The sequence below is a fragment of the Barbus barbus genome, assembly GCF_936440315.1.
Source record: "Barbus barbus genome assembly, chromosome: 4".
Taxonomy (NCBI): Eukaryota; Metazoa; Chordata; class Actinopteri; order Cypriniformes; family Cyprinidae; genus Barbus; species Barbus barbus.
In genome coordinates, this window is record NC_136732.1 from 15548872 (window position 1) to 15565338 (window position 16467).

General features: G+C 41.9%; 1 protein-coding gene across 1 annotated transcript in view; it reads left to right on the plus strand.

Moving 5' to 3' along the window:
* LOC306864234 (protein kinase C beta type) overlaps positions 1–16467 on the plus strand; it is a 168815-nt gene that overhangs the window by 61574 nt on the left and 90774 nt on the right. The gene's annotated exons all lie outside the window — the stretch shown is intronic.

Consider the following 16467-nt stretch of genomic DNA (forward strand, 5'->3'; position numbering starts at 1 on the left):
CTTGGTCTGAAGCAAGTCATTTGTAATTTTAACAAGTGCAGTTTCTGTACTATGGTGAGGCCTGAAACCTGACTGAAATTTTTCATAGAGATAATTTTTTTTGCAAGAAGGAGCACAACTGAGCAGACACAACATTTTCTCAAATTTTAGACATAAACAGAATATTTGAAATCTGTAATTTGCCAGTTCATTAGAATCTAGTTGTGGTTTCTTAATAAGAGGCTTAATAACCGCCAGCTTGAATGGTTTTGGGACGTGACCTAAAGATAATAATGAGTTAATAATATTGAGAAGCGGTTCTTCTTCCACAGGTAACAACTCTTTCAGTAGTTTAGTGGGTACAGGATCTAATTAACATGTTGTTGGTTTAGATGCACTGATAAGTTTATTTAGCTCCTCCTGTCCTATAGTTGTAAAGCACTGCAGTTTTTCTTTGGGTGCGATGAATGAAGCTGAAATACTAGACGCAGTAGAATATACATTTGTTATTATATTTCTGATGTTATCTATTTTATCGGTAAAGAAATTCATAAAGTCATTACTATTAAACTGTGAGGGAATATTTAGATCGGGTGGCGTCTGTTTATTTGTTAATCTATATAGCCACTGTGCTAAATAAGAACCTTGGACTGTTTTGGTTATTATCTATGATTTTGCAGATATGCTCTGCCGTGGCAGCTTTTAGAGCCTGTCTATAGCTGGACATACTGTTTTTCCACGCAATTCTAAAAACCTCCAAGTTAGTTTTTCTCCATTTGCGCTCAAGATTACGAGTTTCTTTCTTGAGAGAATGGGTATAACTGTTGTATCATGGCGCAGTACGTTTTTCTCTAACCTTTTTCAATTCGAGGGGGGCAACTGCTTCTAATGTATTAGAGAAGATAGTGCCCATGTTGCTAGTCATTTCGTCTAGTTCATGTGTATTTATGGGTACACAGAGCAGTTGAGATAAATCAGGCAGGTTATTTGTGAATCTGACTTTGGTTGCTGGAACAATAGTTCTGCCCGGACGATAACACGGAGCCATATAATTAATATCAGTAATACGCAGCATGCACGATACAAGGAAATAATCAGTAACATCATCACTTTGAGTTACGATATCTATATCGGTAAGATCAATTCCATGCGATATAATTAAATCTAGCGTATGATTAAACGATGAGTGGGCCCGGTGACGTTTTGCTTGACTCCAAAAGAGTTTATTAGGTCAGTAAACGCAAGTCCTAACGCATCATTTGTATGCATTTGTATCATTTGTATTATCAACATTAACCAATAGATCTGAGAGGAAATCTGCAAATTCTTTTAGTAAATCTGTATATGGCCCTGGCGGTCTATACACAGCAGCCAGAGCAAGAGATGGGAGAGATTTCTTTTGCATATCTAACAGTGTAACATTAAGCAGAAGTATTTTGCATATCTAACAGTGTAACATTAAGCAGAAGTATTTTGCATATCTAACAGTGTAACATTAAGCAGAAGTATTTCGAATGAGTATCCTGTTTTCTGAGTAACATTGAGAATATCACTATATATTGTTGCAACACCGCTGCCACGACCAGTCTTACGGGGCTCATGTTTATAACAGTAGCTTGGTGGAGTAGACTCATTTAGAGCAAAATATTAATTTGGTTTAAGCCAGGTTTCAGTCAGGCAGAGTACATCAAAATTATTATCTGTGATCATTTGATTTACAATAACTGCTTTGGGTGCGAGTGATCTAATGTTTAGGAGCCCAAGCTTTAAAATTTTTTTGTTTATTTATTTTGCGTTTTTCTGGTTTAATCACGATCAGATTTTTTCTAGATCCTGCATTAAATTTATATTTTGACCTCGCTATTCAGGGAACAGACACAGTCTGTATAGATTGGACAACGAAAGTACTTCTATCATTTAAGTGGGTAGAACAAAAGTCATCATAGCAGTTATTTGAGAATTTGCTTACTAGTCAGATGGAGTGTAGCTTCCTGGAGATGTTGTCCGACAGGAGTTCCGCTCCGACTCTGCTGGGGTGCAGGCCATCAGCACGAAAAAGCCTAGGACGCTCCCAGAAAAGATTAAAATTATTAACAAAGAGCAGTTTCTGTTCTTTACACCATGACAATAACCATTCGTTTAAAGCAGTCTACTGAACCTTTCGTGTCCTCGTCGATACGTAGGAAGTGGTCCTGACACGATGATCGTCGTTGTGGGCGATGCTGCGTACCGTCTCTATCAGGCTCCTGTAGTCCCTCTTCAGTGTCTCCGTCTACCGCAGCTTGATGTCGTTAACCCCCGCGTGCAGCACGACAGCACCGATGCTCTCGTCGCCCTTCAGGATCGCGGGTATCTGCGCAGAAACATCGAGAACACGAGCACCGGGGAAACAGTGAGTGTGCACTTTACCTTCAGCTAACGTAGCACGGACGTGCCAGACGATGAAGTCTCCGACGATCACAGCGTCGCGTTCCGTCTCGCGGAGGGGAGCGAAGCGGTTCCGGGTGGAGATCTCGAAGACCGGAGGCGGCGGAGGGGGAGAGGTCGTTGCCTGGGGCCTGGCTCGCGTCTTCCGCTGCTGGTGCACCCAGGGTCCGTGGCGTCCCGGCGCCGGAGTGAAGGACATCTGGGAAGATCGCGTCCTGGGTGCACAGGGCCTGTGCAGAGAAACACACAGAGTAGAGGTGGTGGGAGTGTTAGCAGCTCTCAGGCCCGGCTCTCCGCTCTCTCAGCTGGGCCTGCTTCTCCACCAGGTCACGGATCTGCTTCTCCACGGCCTCCAGCTCCAGCTGCACCGAATGCAGCTCAAATGTGTCCTCACCTGCACTCAAAGGTAGACACAAATCCGTCATTTAAGCAAGTAACAGTGAAACAATGGTAATGTGTGTGAATAGAGTATTAGCAGTGTAAGCGAGATTAGCGGCAGCCACGCTGCCGATGCTAACGGGCTATAAGCTAATAGCAGACTTGAGAAATCAAAATAAAACTAGTGATAACAAGGCGCTCTGATTGGGTTTGTTTTAGAATGCTATAGGGGATATATTCACATGTTATAGAAACGAAAATGATAGTGTATAAAATTGTTTTTAAGATAGAAAATAGACGATAAAGAATCAATTTGATGGAGCTCAAACTCAAAACACGCAGTCACAAATCAGCGCATGCATACATTGGGTAAAGGTGGTAGTTCCCTTGCTGTCTACGAGTGTCAGAAAGCTCTCAGATTTCATGAAAAATATCTTGGTGTTCTAAAGATGAACGAAAATCTTACAGGTTTGGAACGACATGAGGGTATGAGTACTTAATGACAGAATTTTCATTTTTGGGTGAACTATCCCTTTAAAAGAAAACATGGAAATATTAAGGAATTTTAAATGTGAGATTTTCACCCTTATGAAAAAAACTACTCTTAGCAGGTTTGTTTGTGTTAGTTGCTCTCTCAGCTTGGTCAGACTGGTCTTTTAGCTGGTTTAAAAGAGGTTTTAAGCACTTTTCAGTTAGTCAGGCTGGAAGAGCTGGTTACCCAACTAAACACCAGTTTGACCAGTCTGGGATACTAGATGAAATCAGCGAAGACCAGCAAATCAGCAGGACGTGACTGGTATGAAAATCATAAATGTCATTCATTTTGGTATAGTGCATATAAAAATGTATTAAATGTAGAGCAATTTTCAATGCATAGAAAGAGAGACAAACAAACTGCATGTTAATCTTCTGCACACATTATGCTGTGTGCAGAAGATCGCTTTCCTGTGTAACACTTGCTGTTTCCTGTGAACTGCTTTGTTGGGGTTTTTTCTTGGTTTCCCAAACACCTGCATTAGTCTGAGGGCACTGTGAACTTCTTGCCTGACAAGTTCAGCAAATCCAAATACACCACTCCCCGCTCTACATTCTCAGTTCACCTTGTCACACTTGAGGATGTAACCACATATTCAGCATGTAATAAAGTTGTTTAAAAATAAACCTGTCTGTATTTGTTAACTCTGCACTTCAGAATATTTTGGGGGAAGTGTGGCCTTGGTCTTGCTTATTTTACGTAGTAGCACATGACGGTAGAAAACTTGAAAGATCTCTTGAAGATCTTTTCTCTGCAACCACAAGCTGAGCTCTTTTTCAGTCTATCAGTTTATAACCAGTATTGAGACTGATCTACAAACCACTTGTGGGGGGGACTTTAAAATGTCTCAGATTGCTTTGTACAAAAAGACGCATGTTTGTTTAAAAAGTCATTTAAAAACAACAGACATGAGAAATCCTGATACAGTGTAGTTTTCTTCTTTCAGTTCTCTGCAGCACACAATATAGTTATATAATGATACAATTAGATATATTCTGGTAAAAAAGGTTGTGGTCAGAAGGTCAGTATAATCTTCAGTGATGTTGTAAGAGAACTGTTGTGTGTGTGTCATGTGTTCCTGCCTCTTGTGCCCATATTTGGTTTGTTTCCTGTTCTCGTTTCATGTCATTAGTAGTTTATCCTTGTCCAGCCGTGTCTGTTAATTTACCTGTGTATTTATAGTCCTGTATGTGTTGTGCCATTTTGTCTGGTCTACTCGTTACTCCCCGGTGTTCCTGTCAGTGTCTGCCTTGCCTTGTCCTGCCCTGATGTCCTAGTAAAGTATGTTTTTGAGTTACATCCTCGTTTCCGTGTTTCCTGTGTCCTCCCTGCTGTGTGCACCGTGACAGATGTTCACAAAGGAACATTAGTATTTTGTGATCAGTGGGTCTTGATCAGGTTTAGACTGGTTGGCTTTGTCTATTCATAAACGTCAAAGGCAAAGAGCAGAGTTCCTGTGCTCTCACTTTTCATTTTAATGAGGGTTCAGTGATGAACAAAGCGCCTTAAATGATCACATCTGCTTTGAAGAGGGGGACGTGATCAGAGAAACCCACACCTGCACCCTGTGTATGGGTGGCTCAGGTTTTGCCTACATTTTGGGATCAAATGTTCCCATTCAGACCCTTAAATCGGGTACAAAATTAACAGGTTGTTTGAATGACACTGTAGTTTAATATATACAATTTGGAAGAGGATGTTTTTTGTAATAAATGAACAAATAATAACAGTATTGAGATCAGTTTATTAATTTTTTTTTTTATTTAATTCATTATTTGACAGGGATAATGGACAGTCAGAAAACTGCCCCAGAATTAGCTACAGAGCTAAATTTCATCCGCTGTCCCTGAGCAGGAGAATACCCAGATAAAAAAAAACATCAGTATAATACCATGTACAATAAAATACCCCCTAAATTTAACAAATAAAAAGTATAATTCCCCACACAGAAATTACAATCCATATTTCTACAAAATATCCCCTATAAATACTACAAAGCATCACCCATAAAAATAAATAAAAAATTAAACTCCATTCAGAATACAACAATACTTAATGGTCACACACCTGACTCATCTTTTACCATATTTTCAAATATAGCTTAAACTGTGCTAAGGTGGAACACTGTCTTATATTAATTGGTAAATGATTCCAGTTTTTAACAGCCCTTACAGAAAACGCTGAATGACCAAAATCAGCAACTCTAAATTCTCTGCACAATAACCTCTTGACAAAGCTCTAGTTTGTCTTATATTTTCAGTACAAGAGAAAACTAATTCTTTCAAGGGTGAAGGTGCAAGATTATGAACAATTTTGTACATTAAACAACAATTGTAAAACAGTCTGCAGTTAAAGCACATCTTGTTTGTTTAATTTGAAATCCATTGTGGTGGTGTATAGAGCCAAAAATGTTAGAATCGTGTCGATGTCCCAATATTTATGGACCTGACTGTACCTGTTAATTATCAAACAATGATGATATCTGTTTCTTGTCAAATACTTTTAAAGCACGTTTATTATACAAAGTATATAAAGGTGTAAGAGAAGATTTTCCTGCTTGTGACCATGAAGTAATACAACAGGAAAAATTTGAAAAGATCAAAGAATTCAAAAAGACTAGAAGCTTCAATTGAAAGTTGAGGTGTCACTGCACAGACAATTTTTTGAACATGCTTTTCAAATGTTAAACGAGAATCTAAGATAACTCCAAGATATTTAAAATCTGGTACAATTTGTAAACCTCCTCCTCCTTTTTAATTTTAAAATACATACAGGCACTTTTACGAACATTTAATGTTAAGCAAGACTGAGTAAACAATCTAAAATTTTTGTCATTGCGATAGATAATTTTTGTGCCACCTGTTCATTTGTTTTGTCATGTACATAAATCACAGTGTCATCTGCGTACATTTGATAATGTACATCAGGACAAACATCTGGAGAGTCATTCAAGTACAAACTAAAGAGTAATGGCCCTAGGGTTGACCCCTGAGGAACCCCTGTAGGACAATCTCTTAAAGAAGATATGTGTTTTTTAATTAGGGTACACTGTTTCCTTGATGTAAGATAAGACTCAATCCATTTTATTGTATCTTCCGAGAAATTAAAATGTGATAATTTAGATAATACGATGTTGTGATTTAGTGTATTGAATGCCTTTTGTAAATCAAGGAACACAGCACCCACAACCCCACCCTTATCTAATTTTAACTGAATTTGTTCAATAAAATAACATACAGCAGTTTCTGTCAAATGCTGTTTACGGAACCCAAAATTGCATTGGACACAATTAATTATTTTGTGTATCTAAGAAATTCACAATTTGCTCAGTTACTACTTTATCTACTATTTTAGACACTACTGACAAAATTGAAATCGGCCTATAATTTGCCACATTAGTTGGATCACCTGTCTTAAAAACTGGGGAAACTAACCCCGTTTTCCAGCAACTTGGAAATGTAGATTGTCTAATTGATAAATTCACAAAATGAGTAATTGGTAATAACTATTATTATTTTTTTAAAATTACAGTCTAAACCATCTGTATCCTTGGCATTAGAATTTTTAAAATCTCTTATAAAATCCTGAATTGTACACTCGGTAACTGTTGTCAAATGAATTGCAGGTTTTACTAAATTTATAAAATTAATTTCTTTATATCTTATTCCAAATTTATCACTCAAATTTTGAACCGATTCAACAAAATAATTATTAAATACATCTGCACTTTCATCAGGTTTATCAATTATAATTCCTTTAAAATCCAATTCTAAACATTTATTACATGATTTAACATCTTTCTTCATCAATTTATTAGTTTGCCATACCCTTTTACTATTGCCTTTAGCCTCATTTAAAATATTAACAAAAAATTGTGCCTTAGCCTGCCGTAATGTCTTAACTACCTTATTTCTTAAACTATTAAAAAGAAGTCGATCTTGCTGCAAACCAGATTTAATAGCTTTTTTTAAAACAGTATCACACTTTTTCATTAGCATCCGTACCTGTTCATTAATCCATGGTAAATTATTATTTCTATGCTTAACTAGTTTTGTATATTTATTCCTTATGTTTTTTAGCTCCTCTATAAATATTCTATGTGCAGTTTCCAGGTTTTCGGAAAATAAAAGTGATTGCCAATCAGTTTCTCCAAACTCTTCTTCAAAAGCAACTCATATCCTTTTTTGGTATTCTATATGAATAGTTCTGGTTACTCTGGTTAGTATTATGATATACAAATAAATTCTAGCACAAAGATGGTGCTATGATTTTATTTGTGTCTGTCACTTGCTGTTTTTCCTGTCTATGGATCTCTGTTTGGACAGGCACCCATATGTTGGGCTTAATTTCATCTACCGGCTGTTATGGAAGCAGGCGGACACGGAGGTAAGTGATAACAATGTGCCTTTATTTACAGTGAATGTGCTGGAGATCGTGCTGAGAGGTGAGTAGGTGAACTTGAGGTTGGATGCCCGGGGATCTGACAACTGAACGGATAATGTCCTTTGCTTCACAGGTATGACTGGACGAGACTTGAGAGGATAGCCGGAGCCAGACGAGATGAGTCCCCAACAGTGGCGAGACTGCAGACAGGGGAGACAGCCGGAACGGAGAACAACAGGTTAGACAGACAGGTAAGTTGAAGGTAGGTATACTCATCGGCTTCTGGAGACGTAGGAGAGGAGTCCACATTGAAACAACGAGATCGGACACTGGGGTGAATCTGGTGAGTGTCTTTATAGTGCTCCTGATGATGACAGTGATGAGGTGCAGGTGTGAGTGGTTCAGAACGCAGGTGAGGCTGATCGTGGAAGTTGAGTGGGGGGAGAGCCTGGCCGTGCTGTTACAGTATCCCCCTCTCCACGGCCCGCTCCTGAGGGCCGACCCCGGCGTCGTGGTGGTCTGCCCCGACCTCGCGGAGCAGGAAGTTCTGGATGAGAGGCATGGAAGTCTTCTAGGAGTGTCGGATCAAGTACATCCTCTCTTGGTACCCATGATCGTTCCTCAGGACCGTACCCCTCCCAGTCGACCAGGTATTCTAATTTACCACCACGGCGCCGGGAATGCAGGATCTCTCGAACCCTGTAGATGGCTCCTTCGTCGATGATGAGTGGGAGAGGGGGTTCCTCGACCGGACCAGGCTCTGGGGAGACAGAAGGAGAGAAGGGTTTGAGGAGTGAGACATGAAACGTGGGATGTATCTTATACTGTGATGGTAGCTGGAGTTTATATGTCACTAGATTGATCTGCTCGAGAACGGTGAAGGGGCCAACGAATTGGGGACTTAATTTTCGGCTAGGCAGGCGCAGACGGATGTCCCGGGTAGATAGCCATACCTTTTGTCCCGGCTGATAGGTAGGAGCAACCGAACGTCGAGCATCGCTGGTGATCTTTTGTCTGCGCACTGCCTGCTGTAACTGGTGGTGCGCAGCGTCCCAGACTCTCTCGCTCTCTCGGAACCAGTGGTCTACTGCGGGAACGTCGGATGGATCTCCTGACCACGGAAAGAGTGGGGGCTGGTAGCCGAGTACGCATTGGAAAGGTGTGAGTCCAGTGGAGCCTTGGCGCAAGGAGTTCTGGGCGTACTCGGCCCAGCCCAGAAACTGGTTCCAAGAGTTCTGGCGGCTATGGCAGAAGGTTCTCAGGAAACGGCCGATGTCTTGGATCTTGCGTTCGGTCTGTCCATTGGACTGTGGGTGATAACCAGAGGTTAAACTGACGGTCACATCTAGGAGTGCGAAGAAGGCTTTCCAAACCCGTGAAATGAACTGAGGTCCTCTGTCGGACACAATGTCTTCTGGAATGCCATAGTACCTAAATACGTGGTTAAAAAGTAGTTCCGTTTACAGCACCATGAGTAAAAGTAGTAGCCGTTTGGAGTGCTGTGGGTAGGCCAGGAAGAGGGATCAGGCGGCAGAATTTCGAGAAACGATCCACTATGACAAAGATGCAGGTGAATTTATCGGAGGGAGGTAGATCCGTGATGAAGTCAACTCCTAGATGTGACCAAGGGCGGTTGGGTGTGGGAAGTGGAAGGAGTTTACCGGCGGGTAGATGACGGGAGCTTTTGGAGATGGCACAGTCCGGACAGCCCCGAACGAACCTTCGCACGTCCCTGGCCATGTTGGGCCACCAGAAGCGATCTTGTAGCAGCGAGAGAGTCGCGTTGGCCCCTGGGTGGCCAGTACCGAGGGAAGTATGAGAGGAGAATATGAGAGGTGTTCGTTGAGTCCTAGGGATGTACTGGTGTCCTGGGGGACAGCCCGGCGGATTGGCGGGAGGAGTGTCAGAGGCAGCTGGTGGAGAGGACCACTGAATGGGATTAACCAATACCTCTGTGGGTAGAATGTTCTCGGGTTCGTCGTTGACTTCATCAGGAGTATGGATTCGGGATAAGGCATCTGCCTTTAAGTTTCGGGATCCTGGGTGGTAGGTGATTTTGAAATTGAAGCGAGTGAAGAAGAGAGCCCATCTGGCTTGCCGAGGATTCAGCCTTTTGGCGTCACGTAAATATTGTAGATTTTTATGGTCAGTCAGCACTAGAAACGGATGTAAGGCCTCCTCCAGCCAATGCCTCCACTCCTCCAGGGCGAGTTTGATGGCTAATAACTCTCTGTTCCCGATGTCATAATTCTTCTCCGCCGGGCTGAGTTTGCGTGAGAAGAAGGCACATGGATGGAGTTTGGGAGGCGTCCCCTGCTGCTGGGACAAAACCGCACCTACCCCTGTCGTGGATGCATCCACTTCTACAACGAAAGGCAGATTGGGATCAGGATGGACCAGGAGAGGTGCGGTCGTGAAGGCTTCCTTTAGATTCCTGAAGGCAGTCGTGGCGTTATCGTTCCACGCCAGGATCTTGGTTCCACCTTTGAGCAGGTCTGTGAGAGGGCTTGTAATGGTGCTGTAATGGGCAATGAAACGTCGGTAGAAGTTTGAGAAACCTAGGAATCTTTGGAGCTCCTTGATCGTGGTGGGTTGTGGCCAAGAGGAGATGGCCTCCACCTTCCTCTCGTCCATGCGGACGCCACCACTATCGATGAGATATCCGAGGAACTGAATGCTGGCTTGATGAAAGGTACACTTCTCAGCCTTGAGATAGAGATGGTACTTCCGGAGTTGTTGTAGGACCTCCGCAACGTGTCGGCGATGTTCGGCCGGGCTCCGGGAGTAAATCAGAATGTCGTCAATATAGACGATGACAAAACGATGAAGGTACTCCCGGAGCACCTCATTCATAAATCCTTGGAAGACCGAGGGGGCGTTGACGAGCCCATAGGGCATAACCCTATATTCATAATGCCCAGTGGGCGTGACGAAAGCAGTCTTCCACTCGTCCCCCTCTCGGATTCGAATGAGATTATAGGCGCTGCGGAGGTCCAGTTTGGTGAAAATGGTGGCGCCGCGTAGTTGTTCCAAGGCTGCAGGGACGAGAGGAAGAGGGTAACGATACTTGATGGTGATGTCGTTCAGCTTACGATAGTCGATACAGGGTCGGAGACCACCATCCTTCTTGGCCACAAAGAAGAAGCTGGAAGCAGCAGGGGAGGTAGATGGAGTGATGTAACCTTGCTGTAAAGCCTCCTCAATATACTCCTCCATGGCCTTCTGTTCGGGAAGTGAAAGTGGGTAAATCCGGCCTCTCGGTACTGACTCACCCGGTAGCAGATCAATTGCACAGTCCCATGGCCGATGTGGAGGTAATTGGGATGCCCCCCGTGGGCAGAAGACGTCACTGAATTGCCGGTACTCCGCAGGAATGTCTACAGACTGCAGGGCGACAGGGCTTTCAATGGTGGTGGCACAGATGGGCAGACATGTTGAATTCTCCGATTTAGGCTGAGGCATCTGTGGGAAACATCGCGGGAAACAGCAGTCACCCCATTTTAATATTTCGCCGGTGTGCCAGGATAAGATTGGGTTGTGTTGGACGAACCATGGTAGGCCCAGGATGATATCAACCCCAGATTCTTCAAGGATAAGGAGATTAATTTCTTCTATGTGTAGTATTCCCACTCGTAATTGTAGTGGGCCAACACAGCGTTTAACAAGACGGCGGGACAGGGATTTACCTGTTATGGTTTGGACTTGATAGGAGGTTTCAGTGGCGATGGTCTGGAGCTGGAGCTGTTTGCAGAGGGGTCCTGAGATAAAGTTCCCCGCAGAGCCGGAGTCCAGGAGGGCGGTGACTGATAGGGAGTGAGCACCAATGATCAGTTGGGCATGAGTGGTAAGGGGTTTCATCTGGGGAAATTTGGGTCGAATACCACTCACCATCAGCCGGGATGGACGGATGTCGCACTCTGTGATCCGATGGGTGTTGTCTCCACAATACAGACATAACCCCTTTTGCAAACGGCGGCGTCTTTCAGCAGGTGTGAGGTGAAACGAGTCAGTGAGCATGGGTTCAGGTGAGTTTCTAGTAGGGGATGTCGAGACGGGTGGAGCGTTAGGTTTCAACACTTCGTGGGTTTCTTCAACGCAGGCTTGCATTCTGTTGGAGCATCGTATCGCCATTTGAATGAACTTCTCGAGGCCATGGTTGTCATCATACGCCGTGAGGTGTAGACGCACACCTCACGGGGTTCAATCCCTGGCGGAATACTGTCAGGAGTGCAGGCTCGTTCCATCCGCTCGCCGCCGCTAGGGTGCGAAATTTGAGAGAGTATTCATGGATTGTGGATGAGCCCTGTCGCAGCCGATGCAGCTGTTCGCCCACGGTGGAATCTCCTGGAGATAGACCAAAGACTTCACGAAAATGAGCTATAAATTGTGAAAATGAGTGAGTAGCAGGACCGGCTTGGGACATGATTGTCTCTGCCCACTTCAGCGCTGGACCGGTGAGGGATGTGATGACAAAGGCGATTTTGGAATATTCGGTGGTGAACATCTGAGGATGAAGATCAATAATTAGAGAACATTTCATAATGAAGCCGTTGCATTCCTCCGGCTGACCAGAGTAGGGCGCTGGGGTGGCCATGGGACTGGCGAACAATACAGGCGAAGAAGAATGGATGGCTGGTGGATTCGGTGGAGCGGGAGGTGAAGCCGGTGGTGCAGTTTGGGTGAGAAGTCTCTTTAAGGTGTCTACCAATTCTTGAAATGGATCGTGAGTGCTCATGATGTCGTCTGTGTGGTCCGATCTTCTGTTATGGAAGCAGGCGGACACGGAGGTAAGTGATAACAATGTGCCTTTATTTACAGTGAATGTGCTGGAGATCGTGCTGAGAGGTGAGTAGGTGAACTTGAGGTTGGATGCCCGGGGATCTGACAACTGAACGGATAATGTCCTTTGCTTCACAGGTATGACTGGACAAGACTTGAGAGGATAGCCGGAGCCAGACGAGATGAGTCCCCAACAGTGGCGAGACTGCAGACAGGGGAGACAGACAGAACGGAGAACAACAGGTTAGACAGACAGGTAAGTTGAAGGTAGGTATACTCATTGGCTTCTGGAGACGTAGGAGAGGAGTCCACATTGAAACAATGAGATCGGACGCTGGGGTAAATCTGGTGAGTGTCTTTATAGTGCTCCTGATGATGACAGTGATGAGGTGCAGGTGTGAGTGTTCAGAACGCAGGTGAGGCTGATCGTGGAAGTTGAATGGGGGGAGAGCCTGGCCGTGCTGTTACACCGGCTTTCATTGTTTGTTATTGTTTGTATGCTGCTCACTGTGTCCCATCTGTATAAGTTGACAGGGAATTACAATACAAATTAATTATACTGTGTTTCTTCTGTTTATAATGAGTGAATCTGTGTTTTGTCGGATGGGCCAGTGCTACAGGGGTGACATTGTCATCAGACTATTCAGATGAGTCTACAAAAGCCCCTTCACACCTGCACCTACTCTGCATTTCACAGCCCTCTTCTGATGTACCTTCATTTGTTTGAATGGACCTTCACAGATGTGAGCACATCATATTATTCTCTGTGCTGCTTTACATGGTGCTGTAAATTGTTTGTGGTGCCATGAGATACACCAATATATTTTATCGGACTGTTTAGAAAACACATTTATGTAAGAAGTATGCATTGAACATGAAATAGTTTTTTTTTTTAGTTTTTTTTATGCATCGTTCACTCAAAAATAAAAATTATCATTATTTATTCATCATGTTTTTCCAAACCTTTATGACTTTCTTCTCTGAACCACAAAAGAGAATTTTGAAAAATACCTCAGTGTTCAATAGAAGTCAGTGAGGTCTAATGTGGTTTTGTACAAAAATATTTGAAACATTCCTATAAAGGTAATTTAGTCAACCCACTTAAATATGATTTTGAAAGTATGTAGTTTCGCTCAACCCCGATTCATTATTTTTAACAGATACTAGGGATTCATGATATTGGATTTTTGCCGATATCCAATATGCCGATATTTTTCAACTAATTTTGGCCGATAGCCGATACAATATATTTTATTTTGTTTCGAAACAAAACCAAGTCTCTCCTGTGCAGAGATTATAAACAAATTATTTTTAATTTTGGTTAATATTTAACAAAAAAATACTTGTTAGAATTAAATAAACCATCATAAAGCTCTATTATATTGAGAGTACATTGAAAGCTTTGAAAATAACTAAATCACTGCATTTTTTTCAGACAGATGCAGTGGTATCCTTAATATTATTTGTAGATTTTAAATGTTCTAAAGCAAAAAAAGTTGTAAAAGTTCTGAAAATCTTTCAGACCTCCTTGAATCTTAATGTTATTTGTGCATTTTATTTTAATTTTATTACAAGTAGGCCAACATACTTCGATGCTTTTACGTTTTTGGTTACACTTTATTTGAAGGTGTCCTTGTTACAGTGTAATTATACATTTAAGTACTGAGTAATGTTTAACTACATGTACTTACTATATGGTTAGGGTTAGGATTAGGGTTTGGTTTAGGGTTACTAGCATGTAATTATGCATAATAAATAGTTTTTATAATAGTAAGTACATGCAATATGTGTAACAAGGACACCTTCAAATAAAGTGTTACCGTGTTCTCTTGCGAAACTTTGTACATTCTGTTGCAAAGTATTGCATTGCAAAGCAAAAGTTTTGTGAGTGAACTCATGGGCTCTGTACTTTTCACTACATTAAACATGATCATCACTTGTAATTCTGCTGGCAAACACAAGGAAAATGGAAAGCTTGGTCCATAATTCATGGAGGCCCAGGCTTTAAAGCTTGATTATACTTTGTCCCTGATGTATGGATAGAAACGCCTTCCATCTTCTTTTTCCAAAAGCTTCCTCAGTGCTGTTTAATATGGCTGGGATGGTTAATATAATTTTAATTAAGCACTTAGCTGCTTTCGATTGAGCTTTGAAAGTGCGCTGGCTCTAGTGGTTTGCATATTGCTGTCCAAATTGCCCACTGGGTCGTGTAGGTTTTGTTGTTTGCTCAGTGCTGTTTATATTTCCTAATGTGTTGCTAAGGTTTGGTTGTTTGTATAGTGCCATACAAATTGATATTTTCACAACTGTTCTCTTGGAAAAAAAACAAGGAATTAGATACATGGATGATGCACAGAAACGGCCTGTGCGGCATGATTCGGTTTAGTAGTAGATCTGTCACACTTTTGAAGTGTATAGCTACCTTGGCCAGAAACTAGACCATTGTTTTCAAGCAAATGACAAACTAACAAGTAATAATATAACTAGGCAATATATGAAAAAAAAAAAAGTATTTTATTAAATTAAATATTAGTAATATGCACACTGCTGTTCAATTTTATTTAATTTTTTAAAGACATTAATGCTTTTATTCAGCAAGGACACATTCAATTGATCATTCAAAATTTACTTTAAAGTAAACATTTATAATCTTGCAAAATGTGCTTTCAGTTCATCAAAGAATCCTGAAAAAATGTATCATGGTTTCCACGAAAATATTAAGCGGGACAGTTTGGCACTGAAGACTGGAATAAAGAGCATGTGCAGTATCCACTAGCAGAGGCTAACAGACCTTGCCTAACTTTGACCCCTTTGCAAATACTTATTGTGATTTTATTGTAATATTATCATGTAGCCTTGCTCTCTTTCTCTTCTCATCCACCTACTCCCTCTCTCATTTCATCACACCGAGAGCCTCATCAGCACCTCTGCTTCCCTACACAGTGTGCTCTTGGATGTGAGGGCAGCCTGTGCAAATTCACTCTGACCTCTTCTCATTGCATATTCCTCTACTGTAAGAGTATGTAACACAGTCCTGTGGGCTTCGTGGGTGCTGCATACGCTCACCGGGGCCTCTCTGTGCGCCCAGGCCATAGGCCGTATGGAAGCTGCTCTCTTTTTGTGTGAGTGTCAACGACGCCATGAGCTGTATTCAGAGGGAGAATATTAAAACAGCTTCTTATGAATAGAAAGTCATAAAAGAGCCCCTGCTTAATTAATAATGGATGGATCACTTGGGGGGAGGCGGACAGGAAGGCTATTCTGGTGTGCCAGTGTTTCAGCTGACTGGCAGTGCCCTGATGACCCAGTGCTCCAGTATCGCTCAGGTGTCATCCTCCGTCATTATACAATCGTTATACTATTAATCAATATTATTATGGCTTATAATATTTTATTCTATATAATATATTTTTATGAACTAAACAATATTAACATTTTATTTATATATTAAAGAACAAATTTTGAAAACAAGAAAAATCTCACTGCTCTTTATTTATTTTGCTATTTCTGTTTAATTTTGTGTAATACACTACTGTTCAATAATAATAATAATAATAATAATAATTTTTAAAGATGTTTTTAATGCTTACCAAGGGACCACTTGATGAATACAGTTAAAACAGTAATAGTGTGAAATATTTTTAAAATTTTAAAATCACATTTTAAAAGCAGTTATCACTAGGTGAGTGATAAACGCAGAACAATACGGTAAGGCAGCTAACACTAGGAGAGTGCTAAATGCTAGAACAATACTCAGCCATCTGAAAGAGGAAGTCCAAGGCTTATAAAGTGTGCCTGAATGGATTCAGCTGTGTATGTGTAATCAGTGCCTTCAGCTGTGTGTGTGTGCAATCGGTGCAATGGATCATGGGAACTGTAGTCCGGAATGACATGTAAAAGTCTGTGTGGTGTGAAAGTCAATGTAAAGAGAAGACGACATCTGGTGGTGAGCAGACGGAAGGCTACGGACTGGATTCGTGACACTG